Genomic DNA, 17,418 nt, shown 5'->3' with positions numbered 1-17,418 from the left:
CTGAGACCCAGAATAAATTATATAATGTCACATAGCTGGTTAGTGGAATTTATACTTTTTTTGGAATTGAAGGAATTATGTTACTGTAAGGCCTTACCTGCCATTGTAGGATAAAAGGCTTTGTTCTTGATTGAGAACATTATAGCTATCAGTAAGCATATTGTTTTTCAAGTCACGGACACCACATGTGTCTCCTTTATTTAAGACTAGCCAAGATTACCAGTCATTTTAAGATTCTCCGGTAAAAAATGTTCTATGTTAAAAGTGTTCCAGAAACAGTAAGAAAGACATTAAAACTGACTGTGGAAAATGACCAGGGTACATATTTCTTTTAAGGAACTGGCAAGTCGCTGTCCCACAATGTCCTCAGATTTCCAAGTAAATAAAGAGTTTACACAAAAACAGGAAGTCAAAGAAATCAATGGAGTTCTTATGATCAAAGGAATAAGTGATGATTGGGAAAGCATTTGGAACTTTCAAGCCAAGCCCAATGATCTACTCATTGCAAGTTACACAAGATCAGGTAAGCATAAGGAAATCATTGGTAATAAGGATGAATCTACCTTTATTAAAATAGGTATACAGAGAGGGAGCTTCTAATCAATTCTTATGTTCATTCAAAAACTGGCCCTAGGTAAGAAGGCAAATAAGGCCCAGCTATGATTAACTCTACCAAGCCCCAGTACTTGCTTTACTTTGCTTCTAACAACTGACTGAGCTCTTCTTAATTAAGGCAATGAAGAGAGAAAATTCACTGAAGAGAGAAAATAGAGAGAGAAAAATGATATTGCAATGGGGGAACATTACATAATGAGACTTAGGAAAATATTGAAGCCTATGTGGGATGATCTTAGTAACCAGAGGATAGCATACTAGATTCTTTAGGAGATGGGGGGTGGAGGTTGAAATCAGGTGGCAGAAGGCAGGAAGATCTATCTGCAGTTTGCCTAGGTTAGGCTCTAGAATGAACAGAAACAGAAATGTATTCTCGTGTAAGGTAATTGCATTATATTTTCCAGAATGAAATGGATTAAAATAATGATCAAAAAGCATCAGGACAGCTCTGATATTTTCTTACATAATTCTTCTGCCAATGAGTATTATTTGGGAGAGATTAGAAAGGGTTTCCCCTCTGTGGAAGGCTGAATCCTACTGTGCTTGCACTAGAGCATCTGGTTCTATAACTGGCACCCTCACTAGAGCACTTCAAGTTTGGGAGAGAAGACTCTAGCACTTGTGGGGCTCAGAAAGGGCTTCAAGCATAAGACAATGCTTGTGAGGTGTCTTAAAGGCACATGGAAATTAAAAAGGCATTTGTTAGAAGCACGGCGAAGAACCAACACAAAGGAATGTCATGTGTAAGGAACTGATAGAGCCTCTTTTGTCCAGTGAAGATAAAGAGAAATGTCCAGAGAGTCTAGAAAGATAGTTTGGGGCCATTTTTTTCTATAATTATAAAGGCTAAGAAAGGAAAAGAAAAGAATAGAAAAAGGAGTTTACATTTTATTCTAGAGGCAATAAGAACCCACTAGAGATAATTCCATATAGGATTCACATGATTAGATCTGGGATTATACAAAAATAATTTGTCACTACTGTGGAAGACGGATTGGAGTAGAGAACATGTAGGATGTTTTTGCCATAATCTGACTGTGAGGAGATGAGGACCTAACTAAGGAATAACAGAGGTTGGACACAAGTCAAAGGATGCTCCCATCTTCATTATGCTCAGCAAACTGAAATGGATGCCTCCAGTGGACCAAAGTCCCCTCACCCACTCTTCTGAAAAATGGCACTGATGTTAGAGCTTCTGCCATTACTTGTCATTGCATTCTCTTCCATGATAACTACTGTGACACCACCAATACCACTTGATTCAAAAGCCAGCTGGGGAATGGAGTGGACAGAGAGTAGGACTTAAAATCAGGTATACCTGAGTCTGAAATTTGCCTCAGATACATTGGCTGTGGGACCCTAGGAACCTCACTTAACTTTCTTCAGTATCTATTTTCTAATCTATAAAATGTAGGCAAGAATAGCAGCTAATTCACAAGGTTTTTGTGGGAATCCAATGAGAGTAAATGTAAATGGATAAGGATAGAGACTCAACTGCAATTCCATTGATACAGGGAGCTCTCAGATGAGGAGACTCCCTCTACCAAAACAAGTCACCACATTCTCTGAAACTTACAGCTTTAGAGAGCTGTCTAAAGAAACAGGCTAATTAAGTCACTTGTCCAGGGTCACATAACCTTGTGTATTCAAGATGGAACTTCACCCGAGGTCTTCCTGGTGCTGAGGCCATCTCCATATCCATATACCAAAGTTGGCTCTCATATATCAAAAGCACTTTAAAGAGCCAAAATGATGATAGAAATGTCAAATGTTATTATAGTTAAGAGTCCCAAAATCGGCTCTCTGCTACAGCAGTAAACTCTATGGAAAACTTCCTCATTAAAACAACAAAATTTGAACAAGAAACAAGACAAAATAGTTTGGAGGCATCTTTTTCTCCTCGTTTCAAAATCTTTCCTCTTTGGCACAAAGACTAGACACTGAAAGCCAGTAATTATTTTTCTCAACCTTAGCCCCTCACTTTTGCAAAATGAAACAGCATATGATTTAACCTCCATAACCTGCCCCAGACCTCAGATGGGAAAGACTTAAGAATCTAACAGTAAAATCCCATAGTTTTGACTCTGATCTGTAGTCACCTTCAAGTCACCCAGGAAGAAAGAAACTGTTAAAGTGGTAACGACTTTATGTATCAGGGTAGGAAAACCAAAGGCGATTTAGTAATTTTACATTTACTCACTGTGCCTGCACTTTGGATGGATGTTGCCCAAGAAAACTATGAAGCTATGACTATATATTGCAGATATCTATAACTGACATCCAGGTATATAGGGAGAAGAAAATTTCTGTTGGATGGAAGATAAATCAAAAGCAATTACACTTTTTGTAGTAAAAATACACTCTACTATAAGGAGGCTTTTAAATAGAAATATAAAGTAGTTTTCTCTCAGAGGTGAACAGGTTCTAAAAATGGATTTCTCTGGATTTGTACACACAGTTTACTTACATTAGGCACCATAGATCAGAATAAGATATACCCTCACAACAGATTAGGACTCACTGGGGCCTCAAGGACAATCTCTCAGGACTATTGCTAGAATGATTTCAGCATATATTTACTAAATGAGTGAATGGATTACATGAGGTTAAATTATGCTTTAAATGCATGGACTAAAGAATGATCACAACAAGCTCTTTCAGGCACAACCTGGATATAAGAGATTGTGGACATGATCCAAAATGATGGCGATGTAAAAAAATGCCAGCAAGCTAACATCTGTGTTAGGCAACCTCAGTTTGAGTTGAAACTATTCCCACCCTTCGCATCGGGTAAGTTTGTTCAACTACACTTGGATTGACTTAGAGTTAGAGTACTGGGGATTTTCCTAACACTCTCTTTGCCAGTAGAGGTTGTCACTTTCTCTGTAAAATTTTATTACCCACTTCACTGAGAGTTTGAGTGAGTATGTAACACTTGCTATTTTGTCATAGCAAGGACTTGAACCGGTCTTCTGGGCCTTGAGGCTCCCATATTTCCCTGGTTCCACAAACTACTTTCTGCCTTATGATTTTACACTTACATTAGGGAACAGAGAATTCTCTTCTAGTTTATATCATACACACCACTAAATCAGATGCTCGTATTGCTGGTAAATCATCTTCAGATCAAAAGAGGTATGTGTTGTATGTAAGTGCTTTCCAAATCTTTGTGTACTATATTAATGTTAACTTTTTTTTCTTTTCTGAATGGAGGACAGAGATAGTCAAAAAAACATCTCTTAATATGCACTAAAACTTCTTGGAACAGCCGATTTCAGATTTCCATGAGACAGTGACACAAAAGTTATATACCTGAGGGAAGCAGTATAAAATTGAATGACACTTCGCTATTTTCCAGGTATGGAGTTAGCTATGAAAATGCCTTCTCCAAGAACACTGAAGACACATCTTCCTGTCCAGTTGTTACCACCATCCTTCTGGAAACAAAATACAAAAGTAAGATCAGCCAATAGTTCATATCTGCCTTGTTCTGAATCAACTTTTATTCTAGAGGACAGCAAAGAAATATCTAATGGATTTCAATGTTAGGCAGCTGTGCCTTCACAATACAAAGAGCTGCATTTAATTTTCATCTTTCTGGGTACTAAGAGGGGAGTTGTCTAGTGAACAGACTGAATGAGTAAAGAGAATCCTCTCATTTGGGAATTCCTATACCAGTGAAATCACTGGGCCAGTTCATATCTCTTGACGTTTATGAAGCAGGCCTTTGTGAACATTTGTGATAGTTATTTCAGAATTAAGATATGGTAACTTTCCCACTTTATTTAGTTTTGAATTTTTTTGATTAATAAGCATTTCTTTTCTCTACATCTAACCTCACACTTCAATGAGAAAAGCAAATACACACGTCATAGGACAAATATGTATAATTAGGCAAAATAAATCCACACATTGGCAGGTTGAAATGTGTCTCATTAGCGTATTTAGTCCATCATGTATCTGTCAAGAGTTGGATAGCATTCTGTATCATCAATCCTCTGGAAATGTGGTAGATCATTTATATTAATCAGCTTTCTTAAGGATTCCAGTTAATTCATCTTTATTATGTGGTTATACCAATTAGTTGCCCCCCCCACTTGCTTCAGCTAACTTCGTTCTGAATCAGTCCAAAGAAGACTTCCCAAGTTCCTTTGAAAACTCCATTACATCATTTCATATGAAACATTAGTATACAATTGCTTCAAATATATTTCTTTGCTCAACCAATCCTCAAGTGATGTAACAACCTAAGTTTCCAATTTTTAGCCACTACAACAAAAAAGTGGCTATAAATATTCTTAACCAAATGAGCAAGAGAGGCAATTACAAAAGGTAAAATAAATAACTTTGATTACTTGAAACTGAAAAGCTCCTGCACAGACAAAATTATTGCACCTGAGATAAAAAGGAAAATGGACAAAGGAGAAAAAAACTTTCTACCAGAGTTTTCTATAAAAGGCTTGGATTCCAAAATAGATAAATAACAAATAAATATAAGATAAATAGCCATTCTCTAATAGATATGTGGTCAAAGAATATGAACAGTTCTTAAAAGAAATACAACATATTTACAAATATACGAAAAAATCCTCTAAATCACTAATAATAAGAGAAATCAACATCAAAATAACCCTGAGATATCAACTTATATAATGCAAATTAATAAAAATGAGCAAAAATGGCAATAGTTAAGAAAGAAAATATTATGCAAGGATAGGCACACTGATATATTGTTGATGCAGCTGTGCAGTGGTACAACCATTTTGGGAAGCAAATTGTCCAAATTGACTAAAATGGCCATCTGCCTCTAATTAAGATCTACAATAGTGAACATTTATTACAAGGAAGCCATCAATAAGAAGAAAGTTCCCGTATACATCAAATAATTAATAGCAGTACTTTTTATGATAGCTAAGAACTGGAAACAAAGCAGATGCTCATCAATCGAGAATGGCTAAACAAATTGTGGTACATGAATGTAATGGAATATTGTTATGCTATAGGAAAAGATGAATAGGATGAATACAGGAAAACATAGAAGGATCTATATGAATTGATGCTGAGTGAAGTAAGCAGAAACAAGAAAACAACATATAGAGTAACTCAAACAATGTAAATGAAAAGAACAGCTACACATTAAAAAATCAAAAGTAAATGAAACAAATATATGAAGAGCCATCAGTACACAAAGGAAGGACACCATGAAGGTATTTCTTTGTGGACTTAGAAGGTAGTCAGGTATTACATATTACACATGTTTTTATCAGCCATACTGATTTTTTTTCCTCCCAAAAATACTTTTTTAATATAACATGACTTTCTAGAAGGAGAAAAGGAAGGGAGACTTGGAAAAAACTATGATAATCTAAGAAAAAGAAAATATTAATAAAAACTTATTTTAAAAAATTAGAGTGCCACTGGTCATCTCCTGTATGAAACCCATCAGAGCAAAAATTCAGAGCATCCAGGTGAAAATTTTAAAAATCCTGCAAGCTTCCAGAAAGAAAGAATTCAAGTACAAAAGAGCCACAGCCAGATCACACACAATTTAGCAACCAACTCTATAAAGGAATGGAAAGTTTTGAATATGATGATACAGAGGGCAAAGGATTAGACTTAGAGCCAAAAAAATTACAAAACAAACAAATATTATCATACTGGGGGGAAATAAACCTTTAATGAAATAGAGGAATTCTAAGCATTCTTGGTGAAAAGACCAGAAGACAGGAATTAAGAAAAGCACATAAAGGTAAATGTGAACTTGGTGGCACAGTGGATAGAGTGTCAGGCCTGAAGACAGGAAGATTAATCCTCTGTAGTTCAAATCTGGCCTCAGACACTTACTATCTGTGTGACCCTGGACAATTCACTCAACCCTGTTTCCTTCAGTTGTCTCACCTGTAAAATGAGCTGCAGAAGGAAATGGCAAACCACTCCAATATCTTTGCCAAGAAAACCCAAAATGGGCTCATGAAGAGTGAGACAAAATTGTAATGGCTGAACAAAAAAAAATAAATAATCACAACTAAACAAGGATAAGCTGCATATATTCTAATTTGGGAAGATGATGAATAGGTCCCTTCTGAAACCAATCATCATCTGGAGTCTTAGAAGCAATCAAAGTCCAGGGAATGTCTTCATGAATTTATGTTATGTCTTCATGAATTTAAAAGAAGGAGTGAAAAGGAAGAGTAAGAGAATCATCTGGGCAGGAAGGCAAGAGATGGAAAGAAAGGAAGATCAAGAAAAATTTGCTCATAAGCCTCTGCAAAAATTTTGATCTTTTTTAATAACTTAATTGATCTGATGGGTGTGAAGTGGAACCACAGAGTTCCTTCAATGCAAAATTCTCCATTATTACTGACTTGTAACATTTTTTTAATATAGCTATTGATAGATTAGATTTGTTTCCTTGAGAATGGTTGGCCCATATCTATGACCATTCATCAATCATTCCAATCCAATTTAAAAAGGAAATGTGATGTAGCTGAAAAAAGTATTAGAATATAAAATCCCAAGAAACCTCAGTGCAAATACTGACACTTGTAAGCAGTGTGACCATCAGAAAATTCTCTGAATCTCAGCTTCCTCATCAGTAAATTTGGGATAAGAAAATCTATAATACTTCAAGGATAGTGTTGTTGTAAGGACTGAATGAGATAATGTATGTAAAGAACTATGTAAATGCCAGGGTTTTTTATTTTACTAACTCTAAGTTCTACCTATTAAGTTTAAATCCAAAACTATATGTTTGTAGTAGGCAGAATTAAAACTTCCTTACAAAATGCTATAACATTCATGAGACTTAAAGCTGGAGACAACTTCAGAGATCATCTCTTGTAATCCCCAGGAACCATTCCCCCGAGGCTGAAAGGGGTGAAACAACTTGCAGAAGTCCCCCAGGTAATGAGTGGCCACTCTGAGATAGAACACAGTGTTATTTTTACTCAACCACATTGTACAAAAGAAGACAAAATGATTCACAGAGTAATATATGTTATCAAGGGAGCAATGGGAAGACTTGGGCATAAGAAGGCAAGGACATAAGGAGAAGAAAAAAAAGATCTCAAAATTATATAGTATTTTCATCACAACATCTCGTTCAGATGTATATGATTATTTCCTTTTTATTGATGGAATATCAGAGGCTCAGAGGAGTTTTGTGACTTGTCCAGAGTCACAGAGGTAGACCATGTCAAAGCTAAGATTCAAAACCCAGTTTCCCAATTCTGAGTCCAGCTCCCTTTCCAATTAGTCACCCAGTCTTTAGAAATCAGAGGCTGCTGAAGCAGTGGAAAACAGGACAACAGTCTTTCTTAGAAAGAAGAAAGATTTTTTTTTCATTTGAGTGTGAGGAGTTTCTTCGTCTCTTCATTGCTAATTCATTAAGAGTCAAAGCGAGCGGCCAGGTGACACAATGGATAGAATGCCAGGCCTGGAATCAGGAAGGCTCATTTTTTTGAGTTCACATCTGGCCTCAAACACTTACTAGCTGTGTGACCCTGGGCAAGTCACTTAATTGTTTGCCTCAGTTTCCTCATCTAAAAATTGAGTTGAAGAAAGAAATGTCAAACCACTCCAATATCATTACCAAGAAAATCCCAAATGGGGTCAAAAGAGTCACACATGACTGAAAAAGACTGAACAACAAAAACAAAAACTCAAAGCAGGTAATCAAACTAGACTATGACATATACATATGGGTATGAATACAGGGAGGATGATGAGGGTACAACCTCCTACCCCCTTACCAAGCACTTACTCCTACCTTCATCTCCAGATGAATTTGTGATAGAGAAATGAAGCTAGATTTCTAAGTTCTAAGTGCTTTCTCACTCCTCTGCCTCATATTACATAGATTTCTACTTGGATAAAAAGGAAAGGTTTCCCTGAAATCTGCCACTGACAGATTCTCTGCTCCTAGTATTCCTAGTTTCAGTGGATTAAATGGAACAAACACTCTAAGCAGCCCTTACAATAGCAGAGTTCCTAATACTGAACATGAACATTCCTCTCACAGATTCTTTTTTTTGTCATTGACATTCATTGTCTCCACTTACATCTACATCTGTTGCAGATCATCTATGTGGCAAGAAATGCAAAAGATGTTGTGGTGTCTTACTACCACCTCTCAAGAGCAGTGAGTATGCTACCAAGACCAGGCACATTAGATGAGTTCATTGACAAATTCATGAATGGAAGAGATGAGTAGGCATAGATCTGTGGTCACCTGATTCACTCCTCACCTAACATCAGCACTAAACAAGGGGAAAGGTTCTATTTACACTTGTCTACTTTTATCAATAATAAAATCAGAATTCCTCAAAAATATGATTCTCCAAATAATTGAGAGTAGCAAAATTTATTTATATCATCTTTTCCAAAGTAAACTGCTTTTTTAATGATTAAGCATCTAATGTGAGCAGAACACTGGAGCATGACACTGTATAGTGGAGTTGGGAGGGAAGAATTTACATCTTCTAGAATTACTCAACGTACCCTAAACTGTTCATGTCCATATTGTTGGAGACATTACTCTATTATTTTGTGTTGTCATTAGCCCAAACTTAGAATTTCTTGTATTGTCTTTATAGATTTTGGCATGGATAAATCTTTAAGAGCCATTTCCCATACTAGTTGGTTTCTGGATGAGGAAGTAGAAAAGGGGGAAAACCTTAGTCCTATTTCAATATTTAGATATTAAATATAAGAGAGAAAGAATTAATTTCTCACACTATTAGTCTTTGTCTATGTTTTGTGGTCCCTGAACTAATTACCACTTTTATTGTGGTATGGTCTATAAAGGATATATATACAATTTCTCCTTTTTATGTTTATTTGTTATATCTTAATGCCCTGATACATAGCCAGTTTTGCACATACATGTGTGTATAGGGTGTGTGTGTTTGTTCAATTTTATACTTTACTTTATAAAACTGAACAAACACACACACCCTATACACACATGTATTGCCTTTTTGTTACACTTACCAAAAAGAGAAGAACTTTGAAATCTTCTGACATTATTATGTTACTGTCCAAGTTTTCTTATAGTTTAGTTAATATTTATTTTATCAATTTAGATGCTTAAGCATTTAGAGCACATATGTTTAATATAAATTTTGGTTAATTGTCCGTGGCTCTTCTCAGCATAATTTGGTATGCTTGTTCTCAAAGATGCTTTGTTTTTTGTCTGATACCATGATTGCGATTCTTGTGTTTTTAGACTCACCAAATGTATAGGATATTTATTCCAGGTTCTCGTTTTTTTCTGGTTGGTGTCTATTGGGGTTGGATGGAACCAACAAAGTGCCACTGAAGGAGAGATTGCTTTGATATACATAGAGCCTGAAAGTAATGATTTCCTCTACCTCTTCTTTTAAAAAGTAATATTACCTATGCGTGTGTGTTCTGACTGGTCTAATGGTTTTGCTGATCTAGGGAACTTTCAGTGAGGAAACTTTTTCTACCAATTTAGACCAGCAACTTTGCTGCAACAATTAGTCTTAGAGAGCTGTCTAAGGTAGCTATGCCCAGACACACAGCAGGATTTGACCAGATTTTTGTAATTTTAAGGCACAATCTCTATCTGTACAGTCTGATATTACTTTTCTAATTAAGCATAAAAGAATACACCTGCATGAACATACAAATCTATATGTATATCCCTGTACACTTACGTATGGATCCTTTTTCTGCTACAAAAATGATCTTTACTGTGCTTTTTTATCTACTTGAACTTATAATCCAGCCTTCCCACTTATCTTTTTCTTTTACAAACCAACTGGAGGTAAACAACAATGACTGAGTACCTCTGTCAGATGTGGAATTTGAATGATGGATGTTAACTGCTCTCTATCCTTCCATTCACCTCCAGTGTTCTGGGGTTCCTGGTATGACCATGTGAAAGGATGGTGGAATAAAAAGGACAAACACCCCATTCTTTACCTGTTCTATGAAGACATGAAAGAGGTGGGTAATAGAGTAAATGTTCATGTACCCAACAATCTTTGCTGCAGAATCTCAGAATCAAAGAGTAAACAGGGACTTACAGGCCAGAAAATCCAAGAATTCCATTACAATGGCCCTGACAGGTGCTCATCCAACCTTTTCTTGAAAACTTCTAGTGAGGGAGAACACATGAATCCCTATTCCACTTATCAATATCTGTAATTGTTAAAAAAAAAAAAGTTTCATTTACATCAAGCTTATATCAGTCTGTCCATAATTTCCATCCTCTGGTCTCTGTTCTGCCCTTTGGTGTCATGTACAGTAAGTTTAATCCATCTTCTAAGACAGTCAAACCATCACTTAATCTCAGCTATTATTTTCCTTCCTAAATGGAAGTTAAATGTCTTCAATTGATTTTTATAGGATATTGTCTTCCTGTACAAGGAAGCTTCCTCCATCAAGGCCCTGTTAGGACTCTAAGATACTATTAAGATTTCTCAACACATGTCTCTGGGTTGAATATTTTCTTACCATAATTTTTGTTTCATTCTCTTCTCAATTTCTTTTCTTCGTGGCAACTTTAACAGTGTATTAACCAAGTTTTTCAACACTGACTCTTTTATTGCATGGCAAAAATTTACCTTACTCCAATACTCAGGTATAAAATCACCTCTAATGACTTCTAGCCATTTCTTGTTCTACTCCCTCTATCACTTAGGCTAACAAACATTGGCTTCTTCAGTGACTCAGCTTCATGTATGATCTCTTCTAGGAAGCCTTTCCTGAACAGTTGTTTCTACGTTCTCATTTTTCTCCAAATTATAAATGGTTGAATTAATTAATGAAAAAGCATTTACTTTTTTACATAGAGAATGAAGTTTATTCAGACATATTCTTTTTTTGAAGATTTTTTTTCTTTTTAGACAATTGGGGTTAAGTGACTTGCCCAGGGTCACACAGCTAGTAAGTGTCAAGTGATTTTGGTCTGAGGCCAGATTTGAACTCAGTTCCTCCTGACTTTAGGCTTGGTGCTCTATCCACTGTGCCACCTAGCTGCCCCTATTCAAAGATATTCTTTGCAAACAATACACAATTTATGAAGAAAGAACCTGAGTTGAAATCTCAGTAAAGCTGGTGGTGCCATTGATCCTAGCTAAGACATGCTCAGTCAAGTGGAAGGAGAAAATCTTAGGGCTCTTCTGTTTATTTCATGCCATTAGACATTCTAGAGGAAGCCAGCAGAGATCAGACCTTAATCAGAGAGGAAAACAGAGAGACTGGCAGCTCAGACAGAGAAGCAGACATCAGACAAGAAAACAGAGATGGGCAGCCTAGACAGTGACCAGACACCAATAATGCTAAGGCTAGGGGCAGCTAGGTGGCACAGTGGAAAGAGCACCATCCCTGGATTCAGGAGGACCTGAGTTCAAATCCAGCCTCAGACACATAACACTTGCTAGCTGTGTGACCCTGGGCAAGTCACTTAAGCCCATTGCCTAGTCAAAATAAATAAATAAAAATAATGCTAAGGATATAATAAACAACTCTCCCACAAAAGGACAGGGACTCACCACTCTAATCATTCAAGTCTACTTTCAGGGATTTTCTTGCGCAGTCCTTCTCCCTGGATGTCTATCCACAAACATCTTTGGACAATGGCAAAAACCAGAGGATCAATTATTGGACTGAGCTAACGATCAAATAAACCATCTCCTACAAGAAGATTGGGGACCACTGGGTCAAAAAAATCAGGCAAACTCCTGGAATTTACTTATGCATCACAAAATGACCTGAAGCATGCGTATCTGCATATATGTGCATTTGTGTGTCTGTGTATGTGTGTGTTATACTCTCGTTCCCCACATTCCTCACTTGTACAGAGGGAAGCTGATATGAGACAGAATTTGACTGTTACCCTCACCATTAATTCAAATGCCAGGTGTTCCTATGAATGCTCCAGAGTTGGGGAGGCTAGAGGAGGGTTGTGACAATTGGGCTGAGTAAGTCCAGCTGGCCCTAGGACCCCCACACACATAAAAGCCCAAAGGATCAAGGATACTATTGCCCTTACTGATGAGAGAGATGAGAGGAATGCCAAATAAACAGTACTAGGAGAGTCTCCTGACATCTTCTTTTTAGACTCCTAAAATAAGATAATTGGGGAGATCTGGAGTAGACCATTCTGTCTTTAAACCAGAGGACTATTAGATGAAAAACATTTACTGAGAATTTACAATGTGACAGGCACTCTTCTAAGTACTGAGGTTAAGAAGAGAAGAATCAAAAAACCTTACTCTCAAGAAGCTCACGATCTAATTGGGGGTTGAAGGATGAGGGTTGGAGAGAGAACATATGAAAGACAGTTCTGCTACAGGGCAGTTGGCAAGAGTCATAAAAACTAAATGTGCACTTATTGGAATACATTGTTCAGATAAAGATTTTGCCCATGACGCTGCTATTGCTTTTCATCCGAGAATAACTTACATATTGAAATGTATATATGTGTGTGTATTATTGTTGTTCAGTCATTTCAGTTGAATCCAACTGTTCTTGATCCCATTTGGGGTTTTGTTGGCAAAGATACTGCGGTGGTTCTCCATTTCCTTCTCCAGCTCATTTTATAAATAAGGAAACTGAGGCAAACAGGGTTAAATGACCTGCCCGGGGTCATACAGCTAGTGTCTACAGCCACATTTGAATTCAGGAAGAGTCTTCCTGGCTTAGCACTCTAACAACTCTACCACCTAACTACCCCTATGTGTATATGTGTATACACACATACACACACACACACACACACACACACACACACATATACATATATATGTATATATATAACAAAGCACAGGGTGGTTTACCATATGCATATATGTGTGTATATGTGTGTTGTACACATATGTAATACATGTGTATGTATGTCTACATTAATATGCATGCACATCATGTTGTTACCTTTCCTCGTATCATTAGCAAAGCAACAAACATTTATTCTATATGCTTACTATTTACCAGTCATTGTGCCAAGCACTAGTAATACAAATAGAAGCAAAAAAGACTGTCCCTACCCTCAAGGAACTTTCATTCCAATAGCAGAAAACACCACATAGAAGGATTTAAAAGGAATGGAACATGTTGGAGAAATTCTGGAAAGTCAAATGTAGAACCACAAGGGGAAGGAAGATGTGGCTGCCTGGCTTATGCCTTAAAATTCAAGATATGGGAGGGATAAACCAATCAGAAAAATGGGCCACAGGAATAGAGCATACTCCCAGAGTAAGAAATCCATGGGTGAGGGTGAGCTGCCAACACATGGAGGCTTCTGTGGCCTCATAGAGAAAGCTGACAGAGCCAGGAATATAACCTGAAGAAGATTATCAGGCTCATGAGCACACAATAATTGCTTACTGATTAGTCTACTCACATTTACTACCTGTGTCACACTGTGGATGTCATTCAGCATCATTTTGCCTTAATTTCTTTATTGATAAAATAAAGCAGTTGGATAAGATGAGGCGCTTTCTGGCTCTACATCTATGACACTATGATCTTATTTACAGATATGGCAGGATACTGTGAGCTTTTATAAGGTCCTTATCTTTTTTTTTTATTGCTTTTACTTGGCTTCTCCTCACCTAGAACCCAAAACAGGAAATCGGGAAGATTTTAAAGTTCCTGGAGATGGACTTGTCAGAGGAAATTCTCAATAAAATCATTTATCACACCTCTTTTGATATCATGAAGCAAAATCCCACCGCAAACTACACTGACATTCCTGCAGGACTAATAGACCACTCCATATCCTCATTCATAAGGAAAGGTGAGTGAGGTACAAGTTCTGTGTTTTATCTTTTATGAGAAGGCAAACCTCAGTACATGCTAACTGTGACTTGTTTAAGAATTCCTTTATGCAGCACATACTGTAGAGAGAGCATAACATTGTACAAAGAGCAGTAGAATTAGGTCAGAAGATCAGCTATACCCTTAATCAATATATAACTATAAGTGGGGTCTCTGATTGCTAAATTCTTAAGTAGAGATAATTTTACCTTACTCGCCTAAATCACAGAGTCATAAAATGTGATGAGATAAATGAAAAGAATTTTGTGGACTGAAAAACGCTATAAGCATTTATGCTGCTCTTGGAGCTCATGTATTCAGGTCTGCAGTATTCCTCTGTAAATCTAGAAGAGTAAACTTTATCTTCTCACCCATTCATTCAGAGTCTATATGAATATGTGACATTTTTGAAATTCTACCTCATTACCTCAACACTGGAGTTTTGTTTTGTTTCAGGAATGCCAGGGGACTGGAAGAATCATTTTACTGTTTCCCAGAGTGAGAAATTTGATGAGGATTACAAAAAGAAGATGGCAGGAACCACTTTAACATCTCGTACTGAGATCTGAAGTGTAAAAGAATAGAAACTCACCTAAAATTTTCCTTGGACAATGGAAAAAATCCATTAAACCTCATGCCCACATGTACATCAAACCATGAAAGTCAATGCCTCAGCATTCAATCAATTAACAAGCTTTTATTAAGCATCTACTACATGGCAGGCACAGTCTCAAACACTGGGGATAAAAGACAAAATAAAACAATTTCTGACTCAAGGAGTTTGCAATGAAATAAATCTGTAGGAGAGATAATTATGTGTGTACACACTCACACAAACACACATATATTTATGCATGGTGTATGCATATTCACACACACACATATATATGTACACACATACTCAGTCAACTGGCATTTATTAAGCATTTTCTATGTTCTAAGCCCTGTGCTAACTACAAAAGATAAAAAGAAAAGTACAAAAAGCAGTCTCTTCTCTCAAGGATCTTAAGGTCTACTGGAGGAAACAACGCAAAACAACTGTGTACAAACAAGGCATATTCAGAAAAATTGGAGATAATCAGCAAGAAAAGACAGTAAGACTCAGGAGGCTTTGGAAAAGATTCTTGCAGAAGATAAGACTTCAGTTGAGACTTAAAGGATAGCAGGAAAAACAATAGACAGGGAGGAGGAGGGATACAGTTCCAGAAATGATCTAGCATGAGAATGCATGGAGTCAGTCAATAAAAAAGATAAACCATTCATTAATTTGATTAAAATAAGAAAGAAAAAAAACAAATTCCCTGTGGAAAAATAAAAGGGGTGAATTCACCACCAATGAGGAAAATTAAAGCAGTCATTAGGAACTGTCTTGCCCAATTATATGCCAATAAATCTGACAGTCTAAGTGAAATAGATGAATAAGTACAAAAATATAAATTGCCCAGATTAACAAAAAAGGAGATAGAGCACTTATATAATCCCATGTTACAAAAAGAAATTAAAGAAGCCTCAGTGAACCCTCTAAGAAAAAATTACAAGGGATAGGTGGATTCACAAGTGAATCCTACCAAATATTTAAAGAAGAATTAGTCCCAAGACTAACTATATGGGAAAATAGGCAAAGAAGAAGTTCTACAAAATTCCTTTATAACAAAAATAGGGTGCTTATACCTAAACCAGAAAGAGCAAAAACAGGGAAGGAAAATTATAGACCAATTTCCCTAATAAATACTGATGCATAAATTTTAAACAAAATACTATCAGGCAGATTGTAGCAATATATCAGAAGGATCATACACTGTGACCAGGTAGGATTTATACCAGGAATGCAAAGATGGTTCAATATTAGGAAAACTATCAGCATAATTGACCATATCAATAACAAAATCAAAAGAAATCATATGTTTATCTCAATAAAAGCCGAAAAAAATTGACAAAATATAACAACCATTCCTTATAAAAAAAAAAAAACACTTGAGAGCATAAGAACAAATGGAGCTTTCCTCAAAATGAGAAGTAATATCCATCTAAAACCATCAGCAAGCTTTATCTATAATGGGGATAACCTAGAAGCTTTCCCCCTAAAATCAGCAATAAAGCAAGAATACCCATTATCACCACTATTATTGAACATTGTACTAAAAATACTAGCTATATCAATAAGAGAAGGAAAATAAACTGAATTAGAATAGGCAATGAGGAAACAGAAATGTCATTCTGCAAATGATATGATGGTGTACTTAGAGAATCGACTAAAAAACTGATTGAAGGGGCAGGTAGGTGGCACAGTGAATAGAGCACTGGCCCTGAAGTCAGGAGGACCTGAGTTCAAATCTGGCCTCAGACCAAACACTTGACACTTGCTAGCTGTGTGACCCTGGGCAAGTCACTTAACCCCAATTGCCTAAAAAAACGATAAAATAAAAAAATTTTTAAAAATTTAAAAAACTGATTGAAATAATTAACAACCTTAGCAAAGTTGCAGATTATAAAATAAACCCATATAACCTATGAGCATAACTATATATTACCAATAAAGCCAGCCACAAGAGATGCAAAGAGAAATTCCACTGAAAATAACTGTAGCAGGGCAGGTAGGTGGCGCAGTGGATAGAGCACTGGCCCTGAAGTCAGGAGGACCTGAGTTCAAATTTGGTCTCAGACTAGACACTTGACACTTACTAGCTGTGTGACCCTGGGCAAGTCACTTAATCCCAACTGCCAAAAAATAAAAAAATAAAAATAACTGTAGACAATATGTAATACTTGGAAGTCTACCTGTCAAAACAAATCAAGGAACTATATGAATATAATCACAAAATATTATTCACACAAGTAAAGTTAGATTTAAACAATTGGAAGAATATGAATTGTTGATGGGTAGGCTGAGCCAATATAATAAAAATCACAATTCTACCTGGATTAATCTACTTATTCAGTGCCATACAAATAAAGTAACAAGATACAGATATATATATATATATTTTACAGAGTTTAAAAAATAAGAATGAAATT

The 17,418-nt window shown here is 36.4% G+C and overlaps 1 pseudogene; it reads left to right on the top strand.

Moving 5' to 3' along the window:
* Nucleotides 1-360: 360 nt before the first annotated feature.
* Nucleotides 361-14,972, top strand: LOC114046164 (annotated as a pseudogene).
* The last annotated feature ends 2,446 nt before the right edge of the window (nt 14,973-17,418 follow it).

Source organism: Vombatus ursinus, unplaced genomic scaffold (assembly GCF_900497805.2).
Source record: "Vombatus ursinus unplaced genomic scaffold, bare-nosed wombat genome assembly UNPS02014781.1, whole genome shotgun sequence".
In the NCBI taxonomy this organism is placed as follows: domain Eukaryota; kingdom Metazoa; phylum Chordata; class Mammalia; order Diprotodontia; family Vombatidae; genus Vombatus; species Vombatus ursinus.
Note: the sequence above shows the minus strand (reverse complement) of the source record. Positions and strands in the feature narration are given on the sequence as shown.